This window comes from Protopterus annectens, chromosome 5.part1 (genome assembly GCF_019279795.1).
Source record: "Protopterus annectens isolate FY-2018-M chromosome 5.part1, PAN1.0, whole genome shotgun sequence".
In the NCBI taxonomy this organism is placed as follows: Eukaryota; Metazoa; Chordata; order Ceratodontiformes; family Protopteridae; genus Protopterus; species Protopterus annectens.
The window spans coordinates 120,518,850-120,535,692 of NC_056736.1; positions in this window are offsets into that span (position 1 = coordinate 120,518,850).

Here is a 16,843-nt window from a genome sequence, read left to right on the forward strand (position 1 = left end):
AATTTAGACTGAACAAAGACACCAAGCTTTAGCTGTTTTGTAACTCAAATGAGGTAATGGAATTACAGCTTGCTTTTTGGAAAGAAAAGTGCAGTTCAACAATAGAGATGAAACAAAATATTTGCCAGTAAATGACAAAAAATGGATAAAGTATTGTTTGACGCATTTGTATTGTAGTATAAAAATAGCCTTTGTATTTTAAAATCGACTGTTCTGCATATGTAAAAGGAATCTTTCCTAGAAGAAGATATTTTTCACACAAGAAGTTGTATCAGAAAATCTGATTTAAAGATACATTACCAATTTTTTTATTATTTAAAACAATTTGTTTAATTTTTTTAATACTGAACTTTGTGAAAGATATATGCTGAAGGTTCAAATAAAATAATATAGTCACATGTGTTGCTTCTCACAAAAGACTTCTGTGAGACTGAATTTGCAATTTGTAATTTCTAATATTCATGTTTATTCAGTTAAACCACTGTGCTGTTCAGTGGTATGCAGATATTTAGGACAGAAAAAGTTACACTTACAAGAACATCAGCACCATTTTTGACCAATTCCAGCTTATTTTTTATTGCTAGAGATATACACCACAATGCATACAAACCTAAAGCCTCCCACTTTGTTCTCTACTGAATAATGGAAAAGCAATGTCATGTCTCCTCCACCATGAAGAGAAGTAGCTTGAGTTTTAGAATACATTTTATTCAGAAAATACATGTTAACACAATACCTTTTATTCTTTCCATTTTGTAAGTTTGCAGCAGAAATATTTAAAATCTGTCCCTGATTTTTGGCCTTTGTACTACATTATTTTTGTCTTTGTCCTGATTTCTTCAGCTAAATGTTTGAGAGGTGGTGTTGGCTATGGGGGATCACATTTTGTGATAGTAGATGGTGTTGGTTATGGAGGATCACATTTTGTGACAGCAGAATCAATGCTCAAGTAGTCTGTTAGGAAGAATGGCCTGACCCTCTGCTTCTATATATTGACAAAAAACTTTAGGGATGGGTAATGATATTAAAAAATGCAGTATAATACTGCAAGAGAACATCCTCAAGTTGGAATGCATTCAAAGAGCTACAGGAGACCAGCAGCATAATCTTCAGACTAAAGCCAGTGTGTATGATGCAGCTGGATGAAAGGCTTCAGGACATACAACTAATGCTGATACTTTACATTAATTGGTGTCTACAAGCTGCACAGATGCCTTGCATACTGTCAAGAATGAAAAGAAACATGCACAGCTTTACCTGCTGGATGTCAGTGAAATACAATAGACTGCAAATAAGACACTTTACATCTAACATACATTTGGTGTACTCTGACAGAAACAAAAGGCAAAGCAGAGATTGCATCATATATAAAGATAATAGGAAGCTAACAAGCACAGAAATTAAATGCAGTGCATTTAGTGAACTTGAAATATCTACTGATCTGTAGGATATACATATTAACATGACTATCATTCTCATAAACACACAAAAAAGAGACAGAAGAAGATAGCCTGGATCAACTGTTATAATCACGTACAAGAAAACCTTTAAAAAATCTACAAAAAAGACATAACTGAATGTTATGGTTGATAAGAGTGCCAAAGCTGGGAACAAAGATCACATGACTGGAAAATATATCCTTATTTATTGGAAAGACAGAATGGCTGATAGAATTTTGAGAAACAAACAGGCCTGTTGACTAGATACCATCCTTTAGCTACATAAGCAGGGGAGTAAATATGGAGACTTCACCCCGTGGATTATACAGACATTAAATGATGTTTAGGAAGTAAACAATGGAAAAGCTCAACTGCATCAACAACAAAAAAAGCTGGCTATGATACATTTCATCTGCTGCAAGTATGCAAAATCATTCCATAGCTGAACAATAATAAGCCAGACTGGTGATTAGATGGACTTGAAAATGTACTAGCTGAGTTCAAAATCACTCTGCAAAACTGATTCACTGTATTAGATACCAATTGGGGGGGGGGGGGAGTACAAGAAGAGTTATAAGAAGCCATCGAGAAAAATGCATCTGAAAAAAAAAGTGAAAAGAAGCTGCATGTGAACATTAATATTGTTCAGAAATGCAGAGAATTTAAAACCAGAGATGAAACAGCATTGCAGAAGTTTTCATTGAAAAATTTTAATGAGCTAAAACATGAGACAAAAAGAAGTTTTACAATGATAAACGCAAGGTGAAAGAAACAGACAATGCTAGGATAAAGGACAGGATTATAATTGCAAAAACTGCAAAAGTTAAAAAAAGGAAATTCCCGTCTTGACTCTGATTGCTAAGGTATGCTAAAGGATTTATAGTGTATAATGCCACTCTCTGACTTCAGTTGAATGGACCATTCACATCTTGAAGTGGCTGCAGCTAGTGTACTCAGCACCATATTTTAAAACAAGCAAAATATAAGGAATGTGCTGCCAGCCTTCTGCAGTACACCACTAGAGACATATGCATATCAGAAGCACATTTTTACGTAAACTAACACGTATCCCATGATTTTTTGAGGTTTTTGATAAACCATGTTGTATGATTCAACTAAATAAATTGTTGCTCTCCTCAACTAGCGACACAAGCCATGGCTTCTGAGAGCATGAAGCAGCACCTGCTAAATTTCAAAATTTTATGCTTTAACTTTGGAAGGTGCATTGCAGTACTTACCCCCAGCCAGATACTGGAATCATAGGTACTGCCAAAATGATTGCTGGACACATCCTGCAACTGGATTAACAGAAATTCATGCAGTTTGTACTAATGAGGGGCAGCTTCTCTGCCAGAAACCTGTATTGTTAAATAGGAGTATTCTATGGCTGCTGTGATGGCCCACTAAAAAGTAAGTAAATAATTTCTGATCACCTCACACAAGTGCAATAATAAATGGGCAGAACTTCTGTAATATAAACAGCATTCAGTAGTAAATAGTCAGAAAAAAACATCTTAGAACATGCAACACACACATATATGTATATGAATATCTATACCTTTATCGATATCTGTACCTTTATCTATATCTATTTATATATATATATATATATATATATATATGTAAACAGTTAAGGACTGAAACTAACAACAGCTAACATATCAGTTCACTGTTATTACATAATATTTACTGGATCCCTTATGTTAACTTGATAAATAGGCATGCATATTACATCATCAGATAGGCATGAAAGTATCTTTATTGACATACCATTTGTTTAAGGTGCAGCTTATTTTTTCTCTGGGTTTCAGTCACTGGGTATTATTTGAGAGACAACAAATTATATTATTTTAATTAATGAAACAATTACTTGAGGAAATTGTCATGTTTCACTGTTGCAAATAGTAGGCTCAAACTTCTTTACAGAATTGCTGTGATGCAAAGTAAAAAACATTCAATTAAATATCTGTTAATCTCCCTCCTGTCTGTATTTTACAGCTTCAAACAGACTATTTTCACTTTAAAAAAGGTCTATAAATATAAAATAAATTGACAAATGTAATTTTATGATCAAATAAATTGACAAATGTAATTTTCTAATCAAATTATAATATGGAAAACTCAATTAAAAACGATTTCAATATTTGTTAGCTGATTACCTGTTAATATAAGACCAGATGGTGGAGATTTAACACCTTAAGCACCCCCTTGAAATCCACATATATTGTGGGTAACCTCACTGCAACACCAGCTGGAAGAGGGATGGTATTTGAATGCTTAGTGAGTAATCTTGTCTTCCACGTTAGCATTCTTGTGAATCAAGTCATAGTTCCAGCTTCATGTAAACCAGAAAACAAATATAAATACACCAGGAGAAAAACTACTCAATAAATGATAGAGAAACAATTACTACGGATAAAAAGAATGATCAATAATTACAACGTTTTTATCTCTCAGAAGAAATGACTATCAAGACATTTGTTTCAAAGAAGATTTCTTTCTGTTGAAGAGAACACTTCTCTGTGCACTTTTGAGGAATGATGGTCGGCTTGTACTATTACATTGGTGGACAGATATGTTTCCTTTGGAGAAATACCTTCCACATATTTTACAGTTTAAACTTATTTTGTTCTTGAGGAAAGTATGTTTTAAGCTTGGAATATTGGCTGTCATCCAACTTTCCTGTACTTTTAAATGGGAATGCACTTTTGTTTCTGACAGTTTAAAACTTAGATTAAACATGTAAAACTTTTTTTTCTGTGGAGAAACTATGTCTAAATTGCTTTTTGTGTGTCAATAATATGTATTAAAGTGCTTTTTATTGTGTTTTACAAGGAAAAGTTACTTTTAACTACTTTTACAAATTTTACTGGCTTGTGCTGTTTAGCTTCCTCAGGAAAGAACCACCATTTATGGCGTGGCCATGGAACAAACTACCAGTCCAGTGGTTAGTCATTTTCCTAGCCACAATAAATAAATAAATAAATAAATAAATTAAACAACATTTGGCAGCACAGCAGGCTAGCAATTTGGCTCATCCATAGGTGGGTGACTGTGGTGAACAAAGCTAGCTCCTCAGATCACTCATTTTCCCCCAGATCCCTCTGGTGTTGTCCATACAGCCACAATGGACCAGAGGTTAGCCATATCATCTGCTGCAGTTAGGGTCCCCTCAGTGGGAAAGGGTGAACCACTCTTGTTGGTCTTAGAAAATTTGGCAGAGAAGATGCCCCTGCTTTGCCAGAATTCATGCCCATACCTGGAGAAGCTGTTGTCACCACTAATAATCCTTTTTATCTCAATATTCCTGTCAAGAAAAACAGAAAGAAAACTAAATATGTATCATCTCCTGCATCAGTTTTACTGAACAGGAGTAGTTTATTAAGTCTGCCCCAGGGTCTTGTACAGACTATTGACCCTTCTTATCAGGAGGGTTCTAAAAGAAAAAAAGGTCTTCCTCTTTTCCTGAAGAGATTCAAGAATATGGAGACAAATGTGATAGGACAGATACAGATGTTTCTCCCCAGATGTCTGATTCAGAGGAGAGCATGTTATCTAAATCTCCCTGTCTGAGATTCTCTTTCAGTGAGACTATTTCCAAAAAGCACCAGTGTTTTATGTGAGAGAACACTGAGGTTTCTTTTTCAGTCCCTCAGAAAATAGAATGACCTGTTACAAATGGAATTTCCAGAACCTCCTCCCATTCCCCTAATACTGTCAGCATTGGAGGATGTGTTTGTCATGGCCTGTGGTTTCCTTGGCAGCCAGCCTGCTGCACCTAAAAAAGAAGATAGAATGTACAAAGTTCCGAAGTCTTTCAAATTTGCGTTCATTCATCCCAGACAAAACCCAGCAGCTATAGCTTTAGTTAATCCAGGTGCTAGCAATCATTTTGAAAACTCTAATCCTCCTTCTAACAAGGATGGTAAAACAATTGATACATTTGGAAAAAAAGTTCTTGCTTTTTCAAATTTTAATTTTTAGAATTTTGAATTGTCAGATTCATATGTTAAAAGTTTATTCTGACTAATTGTGAACATGTGATGAATGTTTCATCTGCATTTCAGTCCTCTAATTTCTTCAGTTTAGTTTATTCAATTCCTCAAGTCACTACTCATTGCTTAAACTTTGTTTATGACTGTAGATAATACATCCAGGGTTGTTGACAATGGCAGTCTGTTGAGGAGGTTTGCCTGGCTGCTTTCTCAGAACCTCCTAGAATATGTAAAAGATCAGATTTTAAATTCTGTTTTGGATAAAGATTTAGATTTTGGGAACTCTGCTGTAGAAGTTATCAAAAATGTGATGAGAAAGTAAATATAACATGGGATTTTTTTAAATTTTCAGCCCTCCTTCTCCAAATTTTCAAATGGACTTTCTGTTCCATTCTTAGATTTTTCCCAGAAAAAAATAAGCAGTTTCAGCAAAATGCTGATAAGCAAACATTTACTAAAACAATGGCAGGGAGGTTCCAAAAAGAAAGGAACCCCCAGAACAATAGATAGTCAAACAAGTGAGAATAACCATATAAGAGAACTTGTCCTCATATCCCACCTTGGCAGTCCCTTATCCCTTCTAAAATGTCTGGATCTCCATTTCTCCCTTTGGTCACAGTTATTTCAGAAAAATGGGTTCTGAGGCTGATTCAGGAAGATTACAAATGGCAATGGAAAGAAATTTCTCCAGAATTATTCCACATCCTTCAGATCAAACCTTCTTTTCCTTTCTGTCATATAGCACATTCAGTCTCAAGGGGTAATAAAAGCAATTCCTCTTTCCTAGCTGAGAAAAGTTTTTTATTCAAGAATGACAAAGAAAGAAAATGGCTGGTGACCTGTTCTGGACCTTTATTTTCTAAACCAGTATGGAATAGTATCCTGGTTAAAAACACTTTAATGTCACAACCTGTAACCCCCTTCTTCCTCATTTGAGGTTTTTTTTTTTTAACCTTAGATTTAAAGGATGCATCACATACCTATTCATTTAAGCAGCAGATTTTTCTTAATGTTTTATTTCTCTGAATCAAATTATCAGTTCTCAGCCTTACCCACTGGGCTATCTACTGCTCCAAGAGTGTTCACAAAGTGTCTGACAGGTTACAGGATATCTACATTTTTCAACATGTGGATGACTTGCTTATCTTTGCAAAGTCTTTTTCAAAGTGTCTGGAATCTTTCATTTGGCTGAGAGCTGTCCGACTAGGCTGAGATACCAACAGAATATTCGTAAGTCTTTTTTGATGCCACTACACAGGATTGTGTTTTGGGGCTGTTTGCTAAACACCTCAGTACAAAGAGCTTGTCTTCCACAGGAAAAAATAAATCTATATTTAGATCTATTTATTTGGGTTCCACTCAGACTTAAAACACTGTGAGGGAATACCTCAGTATTCCGGATCTATTGATTCATGTATCTATTATTCTTATGATACCTCAGACAAAACTCCACATGAGAAAGATACAATGGTATCTGAATGCTCTTTCATCCCAGCACCAGCACCCACTATCTTTTCAAATTCCAGTTCTGGAATTTGTGAGAAAAAAAAGCATTTGATGGAGAGAACAAATATCCTTGAATCCAGTCCTCTCCTTCTCCGCTCCTACTCCAAAGCAGTCATTGACCATAGATGCCTCAGACTTTGCTTAGGGTGCAGTGTTAAGGAGAACAAAAGTGCAAGGTATCTGAGAAAACATAGACAGACAGAAGTACATAGACATAAAGGGGGATGCTTGCCCTTATAAAGGCACTCTACTTTCTGAATCATCTGTGGTCCCCAGAAATTCTTCAAGTTTTTACAGATAATACCACAATGATGTGGTACATAAACAAGCAAGGGGGAACCAGATCTTATCTTATACACTTTGCAAACTAGCTCTGTTAGTTTGGGATATTGTTGTACAGCATAATTTCACTCTGTAGGCATCCTATATTCTACCAGAACAAAACTGTGCGGCAGACAAGCTGAGTAGGGCAAAGGTAGACACTCAAAAATGGAAACTAGATCAAGGAGGATGTGTTCCAATATTTAATCCATCAGTGGGGAATTCATCAAGTAGACATTTTGGCCTCCTCTCTGAGCAATCATCTGGCAAAATTTTGCCTCAGGACTTCATGCAAGAAGGCCTAGAAAACAAATGCTTTTTCTTTTCCTTGAACAGGAATGTTCCTGTATACTTTTCCACTCTTTCCACTGATATCCAAGGTACTGCTGAGATTCATAAGGAACTCGTCAAATCATTGTGGTGACTTCCAGTAGTTCTTCCTTCTTTTGGAATTGGTCAGAGGCAATCACTACAAGCTTCCTCACAGACTGGATCTACTCTCACTAGAACAGGTGTGTTTGATACATCCTGACCTCTTAAAACTTCACCCGACTGCATGGATGATAAGGTCTTAATACATTTTAGACACCTGTTTTCTGAGGAAGTGCACTGGGTACTCATGGACACAAGAAAACCTGCTACTGGAAAATCATATATTAACAAATATAAAATGTTTTCTACTTGGTGCTAACAACATAACCAGCACCCATTCAGGGCTAATATTTTTCTGGTTTTATGAAAGTTATGTTTGTTACTTTCCTATAGCCTAGCTTACTCCTCTGTCAAGGTTAATTTGTTAGTCATTTCAATATGGTTGACCACAGATCCCCTTCTTTAAGGGCATCCTCATGTCAAAATGTTTTGAAAAGGGTATTGCATAAGAGACCACCAAGAAAACCAGTGTCTCCTCCTTGTGATCTTAAAGGAAAACTCTACCTTAAAACTCAGAAAACATTTTTTTTCATTGTCTTTGTTTTCTGAGCTATTTTAATGCCTCAGAATCACTCCAAGTGCTTCTTTTAAAATTTTAATGTGGTTTCCTCAAAATGGTGGATGAGATTTGCCTTGGTAATGTGATCTTGTTTTCTTGCTTTCATTCCTTCTTCCCAGAATAAATCTCAAGTCCTCTTTATATGAACCATGCAAGACATAACTAAGTGGTGTTTCTTTATGCCATTAAGACAGCATGGCAGGACTGAAACAATGTCATTTAAACACGCCTTCTGTAACAGAGCTACTTTTGTGTTTCCCTGACCGAGTCTCGTTTATGTGTCTGTCAGAGCTTGTTCTATGCTATAAATAGCTGTTTGCTACTTCCAGCAAAAGAAAGTAGGTAAATAGTAGGATATGGTAATGGGATTTTTCTTAGTTCTAAAATACTTGACAGACCTTCCCCCCACGCTCTGATGCTGAGGTGAAAACTCTCACTGCAGTAAATGATCCTGGCTGTTCATTTACAGGTGACAAGTAGTAGGACTCCAAACTAAGTCTGTCTGCTACTTCCCAATGCCTTCAGTGGGAAGTTTTTTTCTTCTCATGAATGATACAGAATTAAAATTTGCTTTATTAGTTCCTTAATTATTTCTATTATGTTCACCCCCTTTTTTCCTATTTCGTATCTATTTATACTTTGGTAACCAGGAAAGTGATCTTTTCCCAGGACCCTTTTCAGCCACAACTCGGGCTGCATTGGCAAATATAATAACAAGTAATAAATGCACTTAACACTACAATGGAAAAAAATACTGACATAAAGATATTGGCTATGTATTGCACATGCAGTCTTTGTCAATGTGAAACAGTGAATAAGTAAAACATTAAGCAACATTTACTAGAATGTATATATTCAATACTTTACTACGTTAAGTTTATTATAATAAATTGTATGCAGCCAAATTGTGTATATATATATATATATATATATATATATATATATATATATATATATATATAAATAGAGAGAGAGAGATGTGTATATATATATATATATATATATATATATATATATATATATATATATATATATGTGCGTATATGTGTATGCGTGTGTGTGTGTGTGTGTGTGTGTGTGTTAGTGTGTGTGCATTTGTGCATTTAAACACAGTTAAGTACTTCTGATTTCCTTTTCTTAATGTTTCTAATGCAAGAGCACATAGTAAACCTACATTAAAGTAAATTCAGCTGTATATTATGATTACCATCGGTGGTCACATTTCCTGCATGGATTACAAAATGCTCATGCCATCTAACAATGTATAGACTGAGTTAAAGTCAGTGGGAATCTCTTACTGTGGATTGTGTGTACCAGATATGCACTCCCCTCGGGGAGGATGTCACAAAAAAGAATAAAAAAAACTTTTCATCAACATTTATCAGTGCAGGTAGTTAATAGGGTTGCCCTTGTCTGTCTTTCTGCAGTTCTGTCCTGTGTGTGTGTGTGTGGGGGGGGGGGGGGCATGAAAATGGTAAATGTATTGATACTTTACAAGAAAAAAATATTTTCTAACTTTTCTCTAAATGTCACAGAAATCGTTCATAAGTTATCTTAACATGTAAACTTTTAGAAATAACCAACATTTAAAGCTTAGCATTTCAATACTGTGTTGCTGCTTATGTAAATTTGTTAGAAGAGATGAAGAGGTGACAACTGCCTTTAACCTCCTGACTGATCTAATTGCTTTGTTTTGCTATGAAAGGGGACTGTTAAGTTCTTCTCCTCTCTGTTAGAAAAACGGTGGAAAACAGTTCCACAGCTTTCTGTCTTTTTTATATCAACTGCTGTGCTCCTGACATTAGCAGGATTAATTGTTCATCTAAGTCTTTTAGCAGTACCTGACAGGGTAAACTACAGATTTAACTGTGTGTATGATATGTCATGCTGGCCGAGACAAATTCCTTTGCAAAGTATGTGAGACATTAAGCTTAAAAAAGTAGGTGAGGTTTCCCTTCCTTTGATTCCAATTCCAGGAAATAAAAGTTTTAAAAAGTACAAGCAGCTTTCTAGTACCTACATAATACTGGAACCATATTGTAGGGAGAACTAAAACCTAAGGACTGAATTAAACTGTAGGAAGGGTGGCGTTTTCCTTTAATTTTGTGTTAGAGAAACTAGCACTTACTCTATTAGAACCAACTCATCTGACTAATGTGAGGCTCTTTACATGGCAAACAGTTTTACTAATTGCTCTGACCACAGCTGAAAGCTCTTATAGTAGGTCAACCTTACCTCATTTTCCACAGAGATGTTTTTTTTGAGAACTAATCCTTCTTTTATATTTAAACTGGTATCCAAATTTACTTTACACCAAATTATCCATTTCCCTGTGTTCCTCTATGAATCCAAAAATGATGGAAAAAGGTTACTTAATAACACAGATGTTTACAGAAAACTCATGTACTATCTTGAAAGAACAAAATTCTTCAGGACATCCAATCAGTTGTTCATTTCTTGTTAAGGTAAGAAGAAGTCTGTTTCCAAATTGTTGTTCCAGGCTATTAACATTGTATTATTCCCACAACAACAAAACTATTCCAGGCAGGGTCAAGGCATACTCTACTAAGGCCTTGGCTTCATCTATGTTTTTTGGAAAGGGTTGGACTGCAGAAATATTCTAGAAGCGGCAACTTGGTTCTCTGTACATTCTTTTATAAAGCACTGCAAACTAGATTCTTTTTCCAGGCTTCTCCAGGGACACCTGGGCCATTTCCCTTCCACCTTCCAGTTGTTCTAAGCTATAGTAATCTACCCATATAGCTAAGAATACTGCAACATGACCAATATGATGAACATAGTACAGTTGTGTAAGTAAACTTCCCATAACAGAATATTTTCAAATGACATTTCTGTAGTAGCTGTTCCATCCCTCCCTCCATCCCCATTATTTGTGTGAATATTTATTTTTTGTTAATCATAGTAATTTTCTGTTAGGACTAAACCTTCATATCTCAGCATAAATGCTCATAAGTGTTTGGCACCCAGACCTACCTTTTAGTCAGCTCAGCTCAAGATGTCCACCAATTTGGATGTTTGGAAGCCACTCTCTAACTCTGATAGCTGACTGGCTATTATGTCCTATGCAGGCTATAACCCATATCATAGCTTAGGCTATTGGTGTGGTGATTATTCAAACTGCTAACTTGCATGAAGTGGCACACAAAGTAACCTCTTATATTAGCTTTTGAAAAGATATGTATGTCTCTACTAAGACCTGGTTAAAATTTAACAACAGCAAACCCTGGTTCATGGTAAACTTAAGCAGCTTCATTAAGCCAAGGAAGATGCCTATAGAAGTGTAGGTAAAACATGTTCTAGACGGTAAGGAACCCAGTGACATAAGAAATCAAAGTGGCTAAAAAAAACTATTCTGAAAAGCTGAAAAAACGATTTTAGCAATGACCCTGCATCATTGTGGAAAGGTCTGCAAAACATTACAAACTACATGAATCTATTCTCCTACACTGCAGCTAATTATCAGTTAGCTGATAACTTGAATGCTTTTTACTGCAGGTTTGATAAGTCTTAGGCTACAAAGACACTGTTGCTAGCTCCCTCAGTGTTCAGACTTATATGACTCTCCCAAACATTCTCACATTCAACCTGTATTAATTATCTTTGAAGAAGATGTGTTTTTTTTTTTTTAAAAGACAGCACATTAAGAAAGCAGCAGGTCCAGATAGAGTTTCACCCTCTTGTGTAAAAATCTGTGCTGATCAATCGGCTCCTGTTGTTACTCAAATTTTTAATAAATCTTTAAAGCTGTGTGAAGTTTCTTTATGCTTCAAACAAGCCACAATCATTCCAGTCCCTAAAAATCCAGTATAACAGGTCTGAATGATTACAGCCTGTTGCTTTGTCACTGGTGGCCATGAAGGCTTTTGATTGGCTGCTGTTAGCTCACTTGAAGGATATACTGCTCCGTTGTTAGACCCCCTTCAGTTTGCAATCGAGAGAACCAATCAGTGGATGATGCAGTTAATATGGGTCTGCACTATGTCTTGCAAAATCTTGACAACCCAGGGACATATGAAAGGATTCTGTTTGTTGACTTCAGCTCTGCATTTAATACAATAATTCCAGAGCTTCTTCACTTGAAACTCTCTCAGCTTTCCATTCCTGCCTTCACCTTTCAATGGATCACCAATTTTCTGACCGATTGCAGACAGCAGGTGTAAGTGGGGAAATTTACATCTAGCTATCCCACGAGCAATACAGGTGCCCCCCCAGGGATGTGTGCGTTCCCTACTGCCATTTCCCTCTGCACTAATGACTGCACCTCTAAGGACCCCTCTGTCAAACTCATTAAATACATGGATGATACAACCATTATTAGGCTCATAAGGAATGTTGAAAAGTCTGCATACAGACAGGAGGTTGAGCAGTTGGCCCTTTGGTGTAGTTAGAATAAACTGGAACTGAACACTGTTAAAACAGTGGTGATAACAGTGGACTTTAGGAATGATCCTACAACATAATCCCTCCTCTTTATATTTAATACTGCTGTGTCACTTGTGGAAATCTTCAAGTTTTTGGGATCAATAATCTCTTGGGACTTGAAGTGAGAGACCAGTGTAGAGTCGATCATAAAAATGGAACAACAGTGAATGTACTTTCTGAGACAGATGAGAAAGTTCATCCTCCCTCAAATGCTGTTGATTCAGTTCTGCACAGCAGTCATTGAGTCTGTTCTCTGCTCATCCATAACAGTGTGGTTTGCATCTCTGTCTAAACATGACAAAAATAGCTTACATCGAATAGTCAGGTCTGCAGAAAATATCACTGGTGCTAGTTTGCCCTCATTATTGGACCTGTACCATTCTAGAGTCATGAAATGGGCAGGGAAAATTATTACAGACCCTTCACATCCAGGCCACCATCTTTTTGAACTTTCACCATTGCCCAGGTGTTATAGATCAATATGCACCAAAGATAGCAGATATAAGAACTGTTTTTTTTCTCACTGGCCATCAAGTTCATAAATGGTTAATTCAGATTATTAGACTGGGTATTCTTTTTCCCAAGACTGAGGGTTCTGCAATATTGTTTGCTTATTGTTAATACTTGTTTCTTTCAGAGTTTCAGTATTTCTTGCACTGAGTTGCATTTTGTACTTTGTACATATACATATATGCATATTCACATTCTTAGTCATATTTTTAATAGTTGTATGTATGTTGTTTATGTAATTTATACTTGGATAGTCATTGAAACTGGAGTCAAATTCCTCATATGTGAGCATGCTTGGCCAATAAATGTGATTCGGCATCTGATTCTGATTTTGATCTACTATTATGATAAGTTTACTTACACAACTGTACTTTATCACACAGTTGTGCTATGTATAATTCCAAATGCATACTGCACTAAGTATTTCCTATTCTTATGCCTATTACACTGGCATGATAACAATATAAAATATCAATGTGGCATAATTGGGCAGTCACAGGTGTTGGACAAGACTATCAAGAAGTTGTCGTTGTTTGTCCTTTGGCTTTTCCCGGTTAGGGGTCGCCATAGCGGAACTCCGGTCCGCTAATGATTTGCAGTAGATTTTTACGGTGCCGAGTTGCTAGCTCAATGCCCAACCTTCAATGAAGGCACGCCCATTCAGACATGTCTTTTGGAATGCCACTCGACCGTGGGGAGAACATGCAGACTCCACACAGAAGGCACTCCCCGCACTCCAGCCGAGAATCAAATGGGAGAACCTCTTGCTGTGAGGCAACAACGCCACCGCTGCACCACTGCGGATGGTATAAGACCATCAAGAAGTAAATGAGTATTTACACAAAGTAAAAGGGCAAAATTTCTCGCAGTACCTCATTAGAACTTTGGGATGTAGAAGGCTATGCAAACAACTCACTGAGAGCAGCCTTTTGTAATCTTCCCTGGTTTGGTATTGACATTGCATCCTGTAATTATTAGAAGTTGTGGAATCATTCTGCCAACTTTACAGTTGCTTTGTGCAGATACATCACTTAAAAGGCTTGAGCATATTGGGCACTCTGTTGGAATGAGCCATTATCATTGCATGCAGAACTTCATCTTTTTTAACTAAATTGTAATAACAGAAATCAAGTTAATCAACAATTCCTTGAAACAAGCTTTGTATTTATACATGCTCTCACCTTTTACCTTTGGCCATAGAAATAATCAATTGATTTTGCATCTTGAAAATCCTATCGAGGTAATGTATATGTCTATGTTCATATCAAGCATAGTCAGTATATTTTTCACTTTTTTTCACTGATCTGGAAGCTAGATGTTGAGTTGAAAGGATTAATTAAAAGTCCTTTCTGATACTACCTTAAGCAAAAGGAGCAGACTTATTTAGAAATAAACTCTATCTTTGTGGAAAACAAATAAGGCAGAATATGAAGCATCTAACAAAAGAAAGAACAACTTCAAAAGGCAAAGTATTCCACAATAGGCACGTAATGTCTGTGGAATGTTTACAGTCAAAAGGAAGCAAGCTCAGTTTGTTGTTGTTGTGTCTTTTGGCTTTTCCCGGTAAGGGGTCGCCACAGCAGAACTCCGGTCCGCTAATGATTGGCAGTAGATTTTTATGTGCCAAGTTGCCAGCCCTGATGTACAACCTTCAACGAAGGTACACCCATTCATGCATGTCTCCACACAGAAGACACTTTAGCTGAGAATCGAACAGGACAACATCTTACTGTGAGGCAACAACGCTACCGCAGAACCACCAAGCTCAGTTTGTCCAGTATGAAATTACAATCCCACACTAGAAAACTGTGGTTGTCTGGTGATCTGAAATGAAAACATGCTATTTTAATGTATATATGTATGTATGTATGTATGTATGTATTTTTGTATGTATATATGTTTCTGTCTTTCAGTCATTCCATCATTCTCTCTGTATTCATCTTTCTATTTATTCCATCGAGAACATTTTATCTGCAATAAGGAAGGTAATCAAGTTTGCTATTAAAAAGAAAGGACAGTTTTGTAAGTTAAACTTATCATAACAGTAGATATTTGAATGATCACTGCAGCAGTACCCTTAGCAATATGAGTTATATCCTTTTAAGGATATAATAGATGGCCAGCTTCCAAACCTTCAGGGTACCTTCCACATGCCTAAACTGTCAAGCAGCTCAAGCTGAGCTGACTAGAAGAAAGATTTGGGTGAGAAGCCCTTCATAACTTGCCTGCCAGCAGAGACAGGGAAGATGAGTCCTCAAAGGATAATGATGGGAACAACAAAAATATATGTCCACACCCTGGCATAAAAAAACACACTAAAAAACAAGAAGGATGAAGGGAAGGAGTGGCTACTGCAGCAGTAACCATTCAAACATCTACTGTTATGGTAAGTTCAGCTTATACTATTGTACTATATTTTGTATATTGTTCACTGCTGCAGTAGCCTTAGCTATATAGATAGATTACCATAGCTAACTATATTTGGGAGGTGGAAGGAGAAGAGTGCAGGAGCCCATAGAAAATAGTCCTAGCAAAGGTTGATTTTAGACTGAGAGAAAAAAGTCAAGCGCTTAGTGCTTTGTAAAAGTATGTACAGAGGACCGAGTAGCAAATTTTATAATAATTCTTGCACCCAACCCTTTCCAAAAAGTCATAGATGAAGCTATGTCCCCGGTAGAGTGGGTCTTGTCCCTGACTGGAATAGGTTTGTTATGGTGAGTGTGATGATGTGAGGTAGTGCCAGCTATGCCAGAAAGCATAGAGAAGTACATATATAACATATGCCAGCATAACTAGATGGAGTTATGTAAAGAATTTGATGTCATTTGAATATCAAACTGATTTGTACAGCTGCTTGTGTTAAGAATATATTTGTAAAGTGGCTTGTGTAAAAAAATCATATCAATAGTGAGTCTTGCTGGACAGAAAATAAATATACATGTATGTCAGACTGTATTGTAACTGATGAAATGTATACATGTTAGCAGAGGATGCTGAAAGGGAAGGGGTTAAGCTCAACCCAGCTTACTATAAGAAAAATAACCTGAAATTAAATGACTTGGTTTAGGCCATAAACATTTTATCTCACAGGCCTGAATGCAGCCAGAAATGCAATGTCTGGGCTGGGATCCTGCTCTTATTGTCCTTAGTGGTGAACAAATTTCTATCCTGGGATGCAGAAGAATGGCTGGGTTACTCTCTGCAATAAGGGTGAAAGGTTTTGAATTGCTTTACAGTCTCCAGATGCTGGAATAAGCTTTAGCAAAGTTCTAGGGGTGCATTGTAACACACCTGTGTTAGATCCTGGCTTGGCCTCTATAGAGGGGTGTAGTGTGGGAATCACAGAATCAGGTGACCAGATGTCATGTCATTCTGTAGATAATACTGAAATTGTATTTAGATACTAGTCAGAAATGTAACAGAGGATACTCAACACTCTGGGAACTGACAATACCACTCACCCATTTCACCTTGCCTTGCTTAATAAGTAACTTCACTAGGAACAGTGCTTCTTCAGTCAGTTAGGAAAATATTTTCCTATATCTGTCTGAGTCTTTCCATCTGTGTTATTTTTTTATATTTCCTGTAAATTGAAATTCTGGTGTTTATTGTAAATAGATATTCAGTATTTTCATGTT